The 16,038-nt window shown below is 40.1% G+C and overlaps 1 protein-coding gene and 1 long non-coding RNA gene across 2 annotated transcripts in view; one reads left to right on the forward strand and one right to left on the reverse strand.

The window, feature by feature from the left end:
- Window positions 1-13,978, forward strand: part of LOC122459527 — a 134,913-nt gene extending 120,935 nt beyond the window's left edge. The window contains exons 2-3 of the long non-coding RNA XR_006280286.1: window positions 13,158-13,369; window positions 13,468-13,978. This is a non-coding gene — a long non-coding RNA (uncharacterized LOC122459527). The remainder of the gene's footprint in view (window positions 1-13,157; window positions 13,370-13,467) is intronic.
- The window catches only part of LOC122459444, a 472,186-nt gene that overhangs the window by 309,604 nt on the left and 146,544 nt on the right, over window positions 1-16,038 (reverse strand). The gene's annotated exons all lie outside the window — the stretch shown is intronic.

Here is a 16,038-nt window from a genome sequence, read left to right on the forward strand (position 1 = left end):
TTCAGTTCATGAGTATCTTTTTTTTAAATCCTCTTTAGATGAATCATTGTTTGTTCTGAAAAATCCCTAAACATTTCAAGCATGCTAGGTGAGGCTTACTTGTTGACCTGTATTTAATCTGGTTCATTGTATTTCTAGTAACATGTTTCCAAAGCAAAAGGCTGTAGGCACATTTGCTGACTTATCAATATGTCAAGCAGCAATTAAGTGTCTGCATATATACTTTAGGGAAAACAGATTGCAGAGCTTTCTCAAGGACTGGAATTAACATGACTACAAAGAATTTTGGTAATTGTAGGTAAGAAGTTGCCTGTAGGCAATCCACTGCTTTGTTTGTATACCTTGGTTTTACCGTATAGATGTGTACAACCTGAGGACTTCGGATTTGGAAATAGAATTAATCAAAGTTGAATATATTCATATAGTCTCTCTCTCTCTCTCACTCACTCACACACACACACACACACACACACACACAAAATTCGGAACTAATAAACTAGATAAAGAGAAGAATGAAGTTTAAGTATGGCAGTAGTTACAGTAATGATGTATTTTGACAGGTTTCAGAGTAGCAGCCATGTTAGTCTGTATTCGCAAAAAGAAAAGGAGTACTTGTGGCACCTCAGAGACTAACACATTTATTTGAGCATAAGCTTTCGTGAGCTACAGCTCACTTCATCGGATGCATTGGTGGAAAATACAATGGGGAGATTTATATACACACACAGAGAACATGAAACAATGGGTTTTATCATACACACTGTAAGAAAAGTGATCACTTAAGATAAGCCATCACCAGCAGCGGGGGGGGGGGGAGGAGGAAAACCTTTCATGGTGACAAGCAAGGTGGGCCATTTCCAGCAGTTAACAAGAACATCTGAGGAACAGTGGGGGTGGGGGGGAGAAATAACATGGGGAGATAGTTTTACTTTGTGTAATGACTCATCCATTCCCAGTCTCTATTCAAGCCTAAGTTAATTGTATCCAGTTTGCAAATTAATTCCAATTCAGCAGTCTCTCATTGGAGTCTGTTTTTTGAAATTTTTTTGTTGAAGGTTAGTCACTCTCAGGTCTGTAATCGAGTGACCGGAGAGATTGAAGTGTTCTTTTAATTAACTTAGGCTTGAATAGAGACTGGGAATGGATGAGTCATTACACAAAGTAAAACTATTTCCCCATGTTATTTCTCCCCCCCTCCCCACTGTTCCTCAGATGTTCTTGTTAACTGCTGGAAATGGCCTACCTTGCTTTCACCATGAAAGGTTTTCCTCCTTCGCCCCCAAGCTGCTGGTGATGGTTCATCTTAAGTGATTACTCTCCTTACAGTGTGTATGATAAAACCCATTGTTTCATGTTCTGTGTGTGTATAAGTCTCTAAGGTGCCACAAGTACTCCTTTTCTTTTTTAGTAATGATGTAGTTATGCCATCTCCTAGAGTGCCATGTGAAATATATGTGATTTATGGCCAAAACTTTTAAACCTAGTTGCCCAGAGTCAGACTCAAATCTATTTAGGTGTATAAATATAGAAGCGTCCTGATTTTCCAAGCTGCTGAAACCTGGAACTTCCCTTGACTTCCATCAGGCCACTTCTGTTTACATGCATAAAGATGGATTTAGGATTCTAAATATAGGCACACAGGTTTGAAAAGCTTGGCCTGTGTCTTTAATATTTGAATTTCTCTTCTTGTCTTATTGCAATTCTGTGCTTTATCACTAACATTTACTTATACAGCTCACACATGTGCTCTATGACAGGTTTCAGAGTAGCAGCCGTGTTAGTCTGTATCAGCAAAAAGAACAGGATTACCTGTGGCACCTTAGAGACTAGCAAATTTATTAGAGCATAAGCTTTCATGGGCTACAGCCCACTTCATCAGATGCATAGAATGGAACATATAGTAAGAAGATGTATACAGAGAAGGTGGAAGTTGCCATACAAATGGTAAGAGGCTAATTAATTAAGATGAGCTATTATCAGCAGGAGAAAAAAACTTTTGTTGTGATAATCAAGATGGCCCATTTAGACAGTTGGTCTGAGGATACTTAACAAAGGGAAATAGATTCAATATGTGTAATGACCCAGCCACTCCTAGTCTCTATTCAAACCCAAGTTAGTGGTATCTAGTTTGCATATTAATTCAAGCTCAGCAGTTTCCCATTGGAGTCTGTTTTTGAAGCTTTTCTGTTGCAAAATTGCCACCCTTAAATCTTTTACTGAGTGGCCAGGGAGGTTGAAATGTTCTCCTATCAGTTTTTGAATGTTATGATTCCTGATGTCAGATTTGTGTCCATTTATTCTTTTGCATAGAGACGGTCTGGTTTGGCCAATGTACATGACAGAGGGGCATTGCTGGCACATGATGGCATATATCACATTGGTAGATGTGCAGGTGAACGAGCCCCTGATGGCATGGCTGATGTGATTAGGTCCTATGATGGTGTTACTTGAATAAATATGTGGACAGAGTTGGCATCAGGCTTTGTTGCAAGGATAGGTTCCTGGGTTAGTGTTTTTGGTGTGTGGTTGCTGGAGAGTATTTGCTTCAGGTTGGGGGGCTGTCTGTAATCGAGGACTGGTCTGTCTCCTAAGATCTGCTCTACACATGCGTAAGACACAATCTCTACCCTAGGAGCTAGTATTCTCTAGGATTCACGTTTCCTACTCTTTAAGTCTCTCCACGGGGGATCTGGAGAATTTTAGCTCCTTGGAGGAGTAGTGGGGACAGGATGGGGGGTGAAAGGGGAAGGAAGAGTAAAGTCCGCTGGGCTCCTCTAGATTCTACTCACAAACCCTCAGGCAAAACCAGCACAAGTTAGCATAGTCTGAGACTGCATTTATTTGTGCTCTTTCCCCTTCTATGCTGTAAACTTCCTTATAGGTGTGTTCTGAGGTCAGCAGCTCTCAGCTGCAGGAGTCAGTGGAACTGGCTAGAAGAGAAGCAAAATTTGCCGAAGCAAGCAGCAAGTCTTATCTTCAGTGATGCAAGTAGGGCAGTCTGGTCTGGTATGCCGTACCAGTAAGCTATTTATAGCCAGTCCGACGTACCAGAAAGACACGGGAAGAGGAGAACATGGGGTCACCCTCCTCCGGCACGGCTGTACCAACCCCAGCCCCTCCATGCAGCTGTGTGCCTGCGTCTCCTGTCCAGGGTCTGTACAGCAGCCCCATTGGAGGACAGGGCTGGGGGTGGGATTGGGGGTGGTACAGCTGCGCCGTAGGAGCTGCCGGCGTGGGGCTGCCCGACTATCTGCTCCTTTCGCCACTGCGGTTCCTGGGAGAGCCCTGAGGGGAACCACAGCAGCAAAAGGAGCAGAATGTGGGACCACCGGGCAGCCCCATGTCAGCAGCTCCTACGGTGCAATGAGAGGAGGACAGAGCCCCCCCCAGGAAACATGGGATGGATCATGGGGAAGAGATGGTCACAGTGCGGGGACTGGGCTGGGAGTGGGGTCACGTGAGGAGTCACATGCAGAGGTCACATGGGGAGGCCACATGCCCTCCCCCCTTTAACTGGTGTAGCGTAGGTAAGAAATGAATTCTATTTGCACCACTGCTTATCTTAAGAGGTGTGAATACCTAGCTTCCTTCACAGAGGGGTAAACTTCTTGCCTGCCCAGCTATTTTAGTGACACTTTCAGTTTCTTTTTCCCAGCAGGGATTAGTCCCCCATCAAGTATGATGGGGATCTAAGTTTAGACATAACAAGGGGTAAGAGAAGAGGGAAGGGAGGAGAAAGCTGACAACAGCAAGATTCTGTGGCTGGTTTTGTTTTGATAAATGTATGTTTTAAATTCACTTTCTGAGTAGTTAACTATAACTTTTGTTTGGTGGTAGGTGTAGTGGAAGATGGGGAAAGATGTGTATTGGGAAGATAAATGGAAGTGGGACAGAGCAATGGAAATGAATTGGAATCACTTAATTGGGGGAGTGAAATTAAATGGAGGTGGAACTATATTTAATATAGCACTACATTACACTACCTACAAATGTAATATTTCTAATATAGTACAATGCAACTTTGGCTTCATACAGATCTCTGTCTAGAATATAGGATTCTATTTCCACTTTGAGGAGCACATCCTCAGCTTGGGTAAAATCAATGTTGACTTGCGCCACCTGAGGATCTGGCTCTGAATCTACTTTTGTTTACTTAGGCAGGTTAGTGTGTGTACCAGGCAATGCTGATCAACATGTTTGTCACCAGAATCCGTGGGAACATCTGCTGTCATGATTCCATCAGTGCTGTAGGCCTAGGAAACCACCCAACATCATGTGTTTTGTTTCATTTAACAAACTGAGTGTTTTGAAAGAGACGGGGTTCACCCATGAACAAAAGTTATCACAGAATTCCCTCTGTAGGAGTCATACTCCTACACTGTATTTACTGCATGCAATGCCCATTCAATGCAGGTCTACTCTACTGGCCAAGTCTCTGTTTTTTCAGTACAGATTTAAAAGAGGATTCAAATGGCCAAAGTTTTCTCTCTAACTGGTACAGAACTTGGTGTTCAGTTCATTGTCACGCATTTCATGACTCTGAGGTCTACACTATGGAGACCATACTGAAGCAGCTATTCCACCATAGCCCCATAATCTAGACCAAGGTTCTTGCAACAAATTTTGTGGTGGCCTCAAAGTGCGGCCACCAACTCTTGCTGGTGGCTGCTTGGACAATTTTTCCTAAAATACTTAATTAAGTTTAGGAAAAACAAATATACACATACATGTCCAAATCATTGTATTTTATTTATTAGGAGTTTTTTTTCAAACTCAATAATCAAAATAATGTACAGTTGTCTCTATTCTTTACTGGATCTAAATAGAAGAGAAACAAAAATAAGGTGCTTTTCAAGTTTGTCTTTTGTTGTTGTTTCTTTTGCTTTTTTTTTTTTTGGTTGCTTTTTTGTTTTAAACTTGCTAGCTAGTAAGTCTGCTGCTGTGAAAAGTGATATTTGTGTATTTGTTAATATTTTTCACAGAAGCAGACTTCCTAGCTAGCTGGGAGGCACTGAAAAGTGATATAACAAACATACAAATATCACTTTTCACAACAAATTTACTCAGCCCCAGCAAGCTGGGGGACAAATTAAGCCCTGGATGGGGAGGTGGGTAGGGAGGCAGTTATGGGCCAAGGGTGATGGAAGGGGGCTGGAGGAGGCAGCAGGGGCCAGGGGGGATGGGGCTGGGAGAGGGCCAGCGGTGATGAGGGAGGGGTGGCGAGCCTGGGGCCAGCAAGAAAAACTTCTGGTGGCCACATGCAGCCATGGTGACCGCATTTGAGAAATGTTGGTCTAGGCTCAGCATACGCTGACAGAAGGCTTTTCTGTCAGGGTAGGAACACCATCTCCCCAAATGATGGTAGCTGCATCAACAGAAGTATTCTTCCATCAGTATAGCTGTGTCTACACTGGGGGAGGTGCTGGCATAGCTACGTCTGACAGGGTGTAGTTTTTCACACCCTGGAGTGATACAGCTATGCCACTATAACTTTCAAGTGTAGACCAAGCCTGAGTTGACAGAGGATGCTCCTAGCACATACAGACTGCCTAAAACAAGGAGGAGTGTGTGTTGGGGGTGCGGGTGGAAAAACAGAACAGTAATGGCAGTAAGTGTAGAGCATGGGTTCATATTGGTGTAGCAGGAGAGAGAAATTATCTTATGTAGGAGACTATAGACAATTGACCTCCCTCAATAGAAGAAATGCCTTCTAACTAGATGACTGTATCAGATCAACTTGTATTGATTGTTTTACTTTATTTTATTGCTGATTATGTTATATAGTAGAGGGCAAATCTAAATAAAACCCTAACACTTAATACAACTATATAAACATAACCAGATAGTATAGATAGAACAGATTTGACACTTCTGCTTCCTGGTTATAATTTCCAACAAACCTAAAACTTTAGACAGGATCCTGTTGCAACAAACCAGTGTGCAAGTTGGGTGTGTGCACAAAGGAAGCTTAAAGTGCACCTTTGCATTCCCCTGATCCTGGTGCTGGTGCTGAGTGCATGGCCATTATCCCTGTGCTATGTTAGAGCAGACCTGGGGATGCTTTAGTTTATGCTGGCTGGATCAGCCACGGGCCTTGAAAACGCAGCCAAGGATCAGAATGGTAGAATGGCGTCTCAGCTGGACCCCTTTCTTTCAGCCACATCCTCTTTTCCCTTCTGTTCTGGCAGCAGGGAGGGCAAGTAGATAAGAGCGCCTACAGTAACTCTCTATTACTGGGGGATAATCCTTGCATTGGGATGATCTTTCTAGGACATCTTAAACTCATTTTATGGCCAGATTACATCAGTAATGTGGTGAAAATCTGCTGCAGCAGTTAAGGAGTTAGCAGGTTTTTCCATAGAAAATTGTGACTTTGTGGTGAAAATTCTAAAACCAAAACAATCTGGGCAAAATCTGAAACTTTTCAGCTGAAAGCTATATATTTAAAATTTTGAAATATGCTCCTGGGAGATGACCCCATTCTTCTCCATAGGCCAACCTCCCACGCTGGAATTCATCTCCCATGATACACCAGAGTCACCCCTCCATTTCAGCAGCTGCAGTGTATCATGGGAAATATAATCCCACTGGGGAACCTGGCCCACAGAGGACAGAAAGGGCATGAGGCATCCAAACTACATCTCCTATGAGACACCATGATGGCATTTTTTAATCAAAATGTTTTGGTTTTTTGGAAGTTTGACTGTTTAATAAAAAGTGAAAATCTTCCTCCAAAATTATTTTCAACAAGAAATGGAGTTTTCAGCTATAAGACTGTGTCTGTATTCTATGGAAAACTTTGAACCAAGCATAGATTCGACCTATTGCGTCTGGTTCTCCACTGCTTCTGTACCAAATGACTGGAGGATAGCTAACGTGACACTAATTTTTAAAAAGGGCTCCAGAGGTGATCCTGGCAATCACAAGCCGGCAAGCCTGACTTCGGTACTGGGCAAACTGGTTGAAACTATAATAAAGAACAAAATTGTCAGAGACATAGATGAACATAACTTGTTGGGGAAGAGTCAATGTGGCTTTTGTAAAGGGAAATCATGCCTCACCAATCTAGTGGAATTCTTTGAGGGGGTCAATAAGCATGTGGACAAGGGGGAATCCAGTGGATATAGTGAACTTAGATTTTCAGAAAGCCTTTAACAAGCTATCACACCAAAGACTGTTAAGCAAATTCAACTGTCTTGGGATAATTGGGAAGGTGCTCTCATGGATTGGTAACTGGTTAAAAGAAAGGAAACAAAGGGTAGGAATAAATGGTCAGTTTTCAGAATGGAGAGAGGTAAATAGTGGTGTCCCCCAGGGGTCTGTACTGGGACCAGTCCTATTCAACATATTCATAAATGATCTGGAAAAAGGGAAAAACAGTGAAGTGGCAAAATGTTCAGATGGTACAAAACTACTCAAGATAGTTAAATCCCAGGCATGCTACAAAGAGCTTCAAAACTGGGTGACTGGGCAACAAAATGGTAGATTAAATTCAGTGTTGATAAATTCAAAGTAATGCACATTGGAAAGCATAATCCCAACTATACATATAAAATGATGGAGTCTAAATTGCTGTTATCACTCAAGAAAGAGATCTTGGATCTGTGGATAGTTCTCTGAAAACATCCACTCACTGTGCAGCGGCAGTCAAAAATGCGAACAGAATGTTGGGCATCATTAAGAAAGGGATAGATAATAAGACAGAAAATATCATATTGCCTCTATATAAATCCATGGTACGCCCACATCTTGAATACTGTGTGCAGATGTGGTTGTCCCATCTCAAAAAAAATATATTGGAACTGGAAAAGGTTCAGAAAAGGGCAACAAAAATTATTAGGAATACGGAATAGCTTCCATATGGAGAGAGATTAATAAGACTGGGACTTTTCAGCTTGGAAAAGAGACCCCTAAGAGGGGACATGATTGAGGTCTATAAAATCATGACTGGTGTGGAGAAAGTAAATAAGGAAGTGTTATTTACTCCTTCTCATAACACACGAACTAGGGGTCACCAAATGAAATTAATAGGCAGAAGGTTTAAAAAAATATTTCTTCACACAACACACAGTCAAACTGTGGAACTGTTTTCCAGAGGATGTTATGAAGGCCAAGACTATAACAGGGTTCAAAAAAGAACTAGGTAAGTTCATGGAGGATAGGTCCATCAATGGCTATTATCCAGGATGGGCAGGGATGGTGTCCCTAGTCTCTGTTTGCTAGAAGCTGCGAATGGGCGACAGGGAATGGATCACTTGATGATTACCAGTTCTGTTCATTCCCTCTGGGGCATCTGGCATTTGCCACTGTCGGAAGACAGGATACTGGGCTAGATGGACCATTGGTCTGATCCAATATGGCTGTTCTTATGTAATCTAACTGGTTGAAGCAAACTGCCGACCTCAGATTTACTCCTATTCAGCACTCAATAAAAGAGCATCTATATAGAGAATATAATCAAATGTAATTGCAATAGATTGTGGGGGGGAAACTGCCTTACAAGAGTCTCAAAGCCATGTGACTTAGGACACCAGTAGACTGTGAGTATACTGAAAACAGAAGGAGGCCTGTTTTCTGTTGGTCCCACAGCTAAATTATAAAACTGAGATAAAATCTTGCCACAGTTCGTGTGGACTCAAAAAATGTGATAGAATTCAAACCATTTCTGCACACGTCTCACCAAATACAAAGGTCTTTATATTGGATATCCAAAAGCATGGTATGACCCAATATATACAAAACTGTCTGTATATTTAAGCAAGCCTACAACTGACGGAAGCCATTTATTTTGCAACAAAAAGCCACTAAAGATGTTAGTCCTAGCTATTTTGGCTGAGTGACTAGCTCTAAAGCCAGAGGATGAAAGTCAGGTGAGTTGTGATCGTGGAAAAATTTGGCAAAATCTGTATTTAGGCATGAAAAGCATCAATATTCCACTTAACCCTCCCCAGCCCATTAATGGAGGGCTCTTATTTGTAGCTTCCCAGTGCTAGCAATTTCTCTGAAGTTGGCAGAGATTCTAGAAGAAGTGGGTTTAAAAGAAATACTTGAAAGAGGAAATAAGAAGGGAATTTGTCATTTGGGAAGCAGGAGACTGTTCCAGGTATAGGGGACATCATGAATGAAAATAGGAAGGCACAAATGAGGGAGGATGAGATAAAAGGAAGAAAAAAAAGAGGGATGAGGGAGTGATGTCTGAGGGAAAGTAGGAGGAAATGAAAGCAGGTAGACGGAGCTGTAGGGGAAAGATTGTATAGGGCCTTGAAGGTGAGGGAAGTTTAATATTGTGTGTTAAAATATGCTAAGTGGAAAAAGAGTAACTGACATTACTGGAGTGGCAAGAGAGGAAGATTACTTTAGCGTTAGACTTTCAAGTAGACTGGAGAGGAAAGAGAAGTGGAGAAGAGACATTTGCAATAATCAAGATGAGAGCTAACAAAAATATGTGAAAGGGTTTAGCAGGGGCTAGAATGGTTTTTGGTGATATTAAACAGGAAGAAGCAATGTGATTTAGTGAGAAACTGAATTAATGCTTCCTTTAGAAATTCTGGCAAGATTAATTTTGGCTGATGTTTCAGATTTTTTTCACAGGGGGATGGACCCAAGGAGTGCCTTAAGTTTTATTTCTATACAGAATCCTTTTATTTTTGTTTGTTAAAGGCATTAAAAAAATAACCTGGTGGCTTCTCCTTTTTGGCTTTCCTGTCAAAAGAAATGTTCAAACTGGGGGAAGGAGGGGCAGAAAAAACAGCCAAGTGGCAAGTCTATTCACCACCTAGTCAGGAGTGGAAAATATTGAATGATCAAATGAAAGTGTCTTAAAATAACATGAACACAGACAGAAAAATCTGCAAGGAAATTCTGAGTTAAAGAAAACTCACAGTTCCCCTCTCCAGCCCTACTAGAAGTCTTCACAATTCAGTATATAGCAGTGACTATATCCGCCATAGTCACATTGTTATTTCAACATAACTTTTGTATTTTACTGTAACAAGAAACTTTAAAGAAATATTTTTGTCTGAAAGGCACTTCTTCTCACACATTCATCAAGAATTTTTTTTCTATCATATCTATCTCCTGTGCACAGTACAGCTCAGCAAAGTCTCCAGATCCCTTACTCAACAAAGTTTTAAAGAAAAAAGTTCTTTCCACCATTTCTGTATTTAAAAGTAATCTCTATAAGATACTGCATAGGCTAAGAGGCGCTTTGATAACCTATTGGCTACAGGATTTAAGCCAAAACAGGAAAAAAAATCCCTTTGAAATAAAGAAACTTCAGATCCAAAATTGAAACTGTCAGTGACACAACTATGAAGCCTTGTCAGCCTGTAAGAACAAAGGAGGCATGGTTAGTTTTATTATGATCCTACTTGATTTTTTTCCCCTCACAACTTGGAAAAGGACATCTGGTTGAAATATCACCTCTAACCTCATTTTCTATGTCTATTTTATATGTATGAACTGAAAACATAGTCCATTTGTGCTAATAAAGAGTGCTGTGTTTAAAATCTTTTAGGTTTTAGAAAATTTTCCAAACAAATCTGCTAAAGATCTTAATATTTCCCTGGCAGAAAATAATTTATTTTGCTTCATTTGAATATGTTGACCGTATGGCCTATTGTGGGTTTGTTTGTTTGTTTTTTTTAAATGAGTGTCCACAGTTGGATTCCTCACTCCCTACTTAGATACCTAAATGATTAGGCTTGATTTTCAGAAGTGCTGAACAGCCATGCTCAAAATGGGAGCTGGTAGGTGCTCTGCACACATGTAGCTCTGTAAATATGAACTCAGGAACCTATTTTTGAAAATCTTTTGTCTGCGTATCACAACATCTGATCAGACTTGTTACTTCTGTCAGTTATACTTGTGTAAATTGAGTGTAGTCTCACTGAAGATACTAGAGCCATACTAGTGTAAATCTAGTGAAGGTGAGAGGAGAATAAGGTGCAAGATGCAAATGCCTCAATTTAGGAAAACATTTAAGAATGTGTGTAAATCCAATTGGCATCAACAAAGTTTATGCATATGCTTAAGTGTTTTGCTGTATAGGATTTAAAAGAACATACATTAAATTGATTAGTAGGTAGGTAGAGTAGATAGGTGGGCAGATATTTGGGAGAGAATTTCGGAGGGAGAGAGAGAAAAGAAATAAATAGCTCGAAACTTTGTGTAAGATATGGAAGGAGAGTATTTGGTTCCCAGGTTTTGGTTTAGACCTTCCCAGAGTTAGAAGCCTACTGCGAGTTTAAATCTGGATTTGGAGCTGAACTTTCCAAAATTCAGGAGTGCCTACATTGAACATCTGGTTCACTGTGGTTGTAGTTGTTTACACCTGTTCAAAATGAATAAAAAACCCTTCTATTTAGGCTAGCACAGTTTTAAATGCCTACCCAAGATACAAGGCAGTGAAGAATTAAGCCAACAAATTTTGGTTTGGGTCCATCTTCAGAAATATGATAGAAATGTAATTGATTCAATAAACTGGTAAGAAGATAAGATACAGAATAAAAAAGATGCTAATTAGTACGTGAGTCATAATTTAGAAAAATATATATTTTCAATAATCCTTATTGGTCTACTTTCATAGTAGGGTACATTTTTATAAATATTTTTTAAATGTTTAATAACTAATAGAGGTGAAAGCATGTTACAGACTGTAGCATGTGAATAAAGATGGTTATCACATCAGTAGGTGGCGTTGTAGATGTTTATAAGCAATCTGTTAAATGATCTGTTGATCTGTTAAAACATGGGTGGGAATCAGATTAAGCAATCTGTTGATGTATTAAAGATATGGGTGGGAATGAGATTTTATATCTCACAGGAAATTTCATCATGATGAACTTTTTTCTATTCTAAAATGGAACAAAAGAAGAAAATTAGAAATTTCCCACAAAACAAAATTCTAAATTTTTGAGTTGATGAAAACGCTGCTTTGATAAAATTGAAATATTTCATTTCAGTTTTGCTTTTTTATTTTATATTGTTATATAATATAAAAAATTTAAAAATGGGAATGAAAAGTAATTTTGAAATGGAAAATCAACATCTTCTGTTCTGAAAATGTCAAAATAGTTTACTACTTTTTAAACAGTGAAATTTTGTGGAAATAAACACTTTCCATGATGCACCTCACTTTTTTGATGAATAAGCATTTTCCAATGGGAAAACATTTCATCAAAAAATTTCTGATCTACTCTACTCAATAACAACCTATGACAATTGATTAACCATTTATTAAAATTATTAAGAACTGTTATTTGTATACTTTTAATATAAAGTGTGACCTCACTATTATTAACAGGAAATATATTGTTTTTAAAATGCTTTTCACATTACATTGGTAAAGTTTTGATTCCTGACAGACTAACTAGAACCCTCAAGAGGTTCTTGTGACCTGGGGATTTTAGGCTATATCTGTGGTATGAGCTAGGGGTGTGATTCCCAGCTCATGTGCACATACTCATGCTAATTCTCATTGAGCTATTTATACTTGTGTTAGTGCTCATTGAGCTACTCTGTGTGTACAGGAGCTGGGTATCACAACCCTAGATCATAGTATGGACATAGCCCAAGTAGATTAAAAGGCATTGGAAGCCATTTGAGTAGGAAATACTGGCATAAGGCAGCTTTAAATGCATTTGCTAATGCAGGCCCCTGGTCTCCAAAGCCTTTCCACCAAATTTCTGGCAAAGATAGACTGGGTTCCTGATCACTTCTGTTATGTGCCAAGATTAGGGCCAGGTATTTGCAGTCATTCTCGGCCCCAAATAACCTACGTAGAAATCAAGAGTATGTCTCACTGGGACACTTTCAACAAAATGTTTTGTTGTTGAAAAATACAGTTGCATTGAGGCTGAACTGTTTTGCGCAGCAGATGTGTGGAGTTCAAAACATCTCTGCCTCTCTTTCTCTTCACAGTTTGTCTATTTTATCTATTTAGATTTGGGCCTAGGGTTGGCTGTAGCTGTGGGTAAATACAGTGCCTAGCACAATGGGATCCCACTGTTGGTTGGTGCCTCTAGGGCACTACTGCAATACAAATACATAATATTTTTGTTGCAAAATATTTAATTTTACTCTTTTAATAGAGACATTTTCATGTGGAATACATTCTTTGAGGTGATGTGCCCAAAGATTCTTTTTCTTTTCCCCAGGCTGGAGCAGAGGGACTTTGCACTATAGTGCCCAGACTTTGGACCAGAGAAGAATTAATTTAATCCCCAGTTTGCAATTGTAATCTTCCTAACTCCACCTGTCGCCCTGCAGTAGACCCACAAGTCTACTATGGCCTTCTTAGTAGATGTAATCCACCTGAGGAGATCCAAACCATAGCATGAGAAACAATGATCTTCATCAGTTCCTCAAAGTAAGCAGTAACATGAAGAGTAAACAAGTTTGATGCCAGCTACAAATTTAGAAGCTGTGAAATGTCAGCAGACTTCTGTTTGTATCTTTTCTTGCCAGTTCAGAGAATCAGGAATTCACGACTGGAAAGGACTGGAGTTTCTTTGATTTCAGTGAGGCTGATAATATAAGACTCAGGAAAGTTCTCTTCGAACTACACCACTGTGTACTTAAAGCCTATCTAAACAAAGATTGAAGGTTTAAGAGAAAATCCAGGTAAAGGTAAGGTAAATAGCACAATCCGGCTCTCCTAACAACAATACAGGTCCACCACTCCTGGGCTACAAACAATTAAACCTCTTGTGCCTAAATTGGTCTCAAATCAACAAGGTATCTTAATGTCCTGGAAAACTTAGTTGATAAATGTGCTGAGAAGTTTGAGCCTGTGTTAGGTTTGTTTTATACAAGCTAAACTGTGTGTGGCTACATTTTGCAAGGGAAGACTAGTCCCATATGCCAAAAAAGCAGCTGTTGAAAATAAGAGGGACTAGTTAGGCAATTGTTCTCTCCAAAATGGTCAAAGTGGGCAGCATCCATCATTGAACAGAGTGTTCTTCAATAGAATGTCGTGTCTGAATTTGGGCAGAATGTGACCAGCAACCCTTCCTTGGATGTGTACCATAATCCTATCTCAGGAAACCAGGAAATGCTTACAGAATTGGGGAGGTAGGGAGAAGGGTTCAAAAGCATACAAAGCTAAAAATGCCTCAAGTTTAGAGCTCAAGCAAAAATAATGTAAATGGCTGACAGTTAATACTCCTTAAGATCTTTCTGTTCTAAGAGAGGATGCTGCCAATCATGAGATGACATAATTTACATATTGTAATAACAATGGGTGGCCATTTGGAAATGTGATGCATACCTTAGCCACTTGGAATGTCGTCATCACTATGGGGGAGATCATTCATTCTGGTAGTGCCGAAAGGCTGCAGTCAAGAAAAGAGTCCCATTGTGCAAATGTAGGGCCTGATTCAACAGTTTTTTGTACATGGGCAGACTGCAGTGCCCACATGGAGCATCTGTGGGATTGAAATCAATGGAGACTCTATGTAGGCATCACAGTCCACCCATGCCCAACAAATTGCAGACCCTGAGCCACAGCCAGAGACAGGCCCTGTCCCAAAGAACTTTCAGAACTCAGACCCTCTGCCCTTATCCTTTGAGGTAAAGGAGAAATTCCTTTAGGTGATGGCATTATGGAGCCTACAGCACAGTAAACTGACAGGTGTCAGAGGAGCAGCCATGTTAGTCTGTATCAGCAAAAAGCAAAGGAGGACTTGTGGCACCTTAGAGACTAACACATTTATTTGAACGTGCATCTGATGAAGTGAGCTGTAGCATATTTGAATTTATGCTCAAATAAATTTGTTAGTCTCTAAGGTGCCACACAAGTACTCCTGTTCTTTTTACAGTAAACTCAGTAGTTCTGCTTCTATTCCAGCAGAGGGCAGTGGTTCATGCTTGTGTGTGTGAGTGTGCACGTGCGCACACACACACACAAGTACGTCATATCATGGCAATATGTTAGACTAACTGATGTTCTGCTCACATGTAATGTAGGAGATGATGATAACATCAGTTGAAATAGATTTTAAAAAATGTTAAGTTGTTGGTTTACCCACATTTGCATGGCATTTACCAATAAAAGAGAGAACCAGATAAAAAGTAATATACGTTACAAGCTTATCTTCCCAGAGTCAATTGTGTAACCCTATTATTTTCATGCAGTGGCCACTTGCTAGCTGCGTCATGTACACAGGCACAAACCGGGCAGGTAGTCAACTGCAGGTAAATAAGCATTAGGGTGGGCTACAAAATTATTTTCTAAACCATTCAGCACACCACTCATTTTGTAATTTTTTTTATTGCACAGCTTTACAATCCTTTTATTTCCTGCCAATCCAACATGCCTCATCACAGAGGACCTAAGTGCAAGTTAAAACATTTCAACAGCTTTAGTGGAAAATCAACCATACATATTTCAGCTATGTGACTTCTGCAGGCCACATCATTTATTCATTTTCAGCTCCTTAATTATTTGAACTTTGAAGATAAGTGAATTATTTTTCTATTTTCCTGCCTTGCCTAGAAGGTGAGGAGTATGTGACTGCACAAGTTTGGCATGCCAATCTCGTAGAGGAAATGAGTCGATTGCAGATGTCTTCTGTCAACATTAACAAACTAGATGAAACATGTCACTATCCCGAAGTAAAACTACTGCCGCCTTAGAGAGGAAGGGCAGAAAATCCATTTCAGTTCCATCCCCATTTTCATACTGGCCTTTCCACCTTTACTACACAAATATGCCATAAGCTGACTGAATAGCATCTAACCCCTTTGGTAACTCTTTTTAGATAAAAGGACTAGGCTGGCTTGGAAGTTTTCAGTGGAAAATTGGGATTTTGGCTAAATGCAATTTTTCATTACACGTGTTTGCTTTCATGGAAAAATTTTGATCCCTTCCCCTCTCCCCCCATCAAAATACCAAACAACCACTCTGTCGATTTAGTCTTCCCGAGGGGTCTGGCCTATAGGGCAGAATGGATTCATGAGGCACCCATACTATAATGAGGCACCACAGTAGCATTTCCAAATTGAAATATTAAAAAGCCCCCACCAGACATCTTCTAA

Source organism: Dermochelys coriacea, chromosome 3 (genome assembly GCF_009764565.3).
Source record: "Dermochelys coriacea isolate rDerCor1 chromosome 3, rDerCor1.pri.v4, whole genome shotgun sequence".
NCBI lineage: Eukaryota > Metazoa > Chordata > Testudines > Dermochelyidae > Dermochelys > Dermochelys coriacea.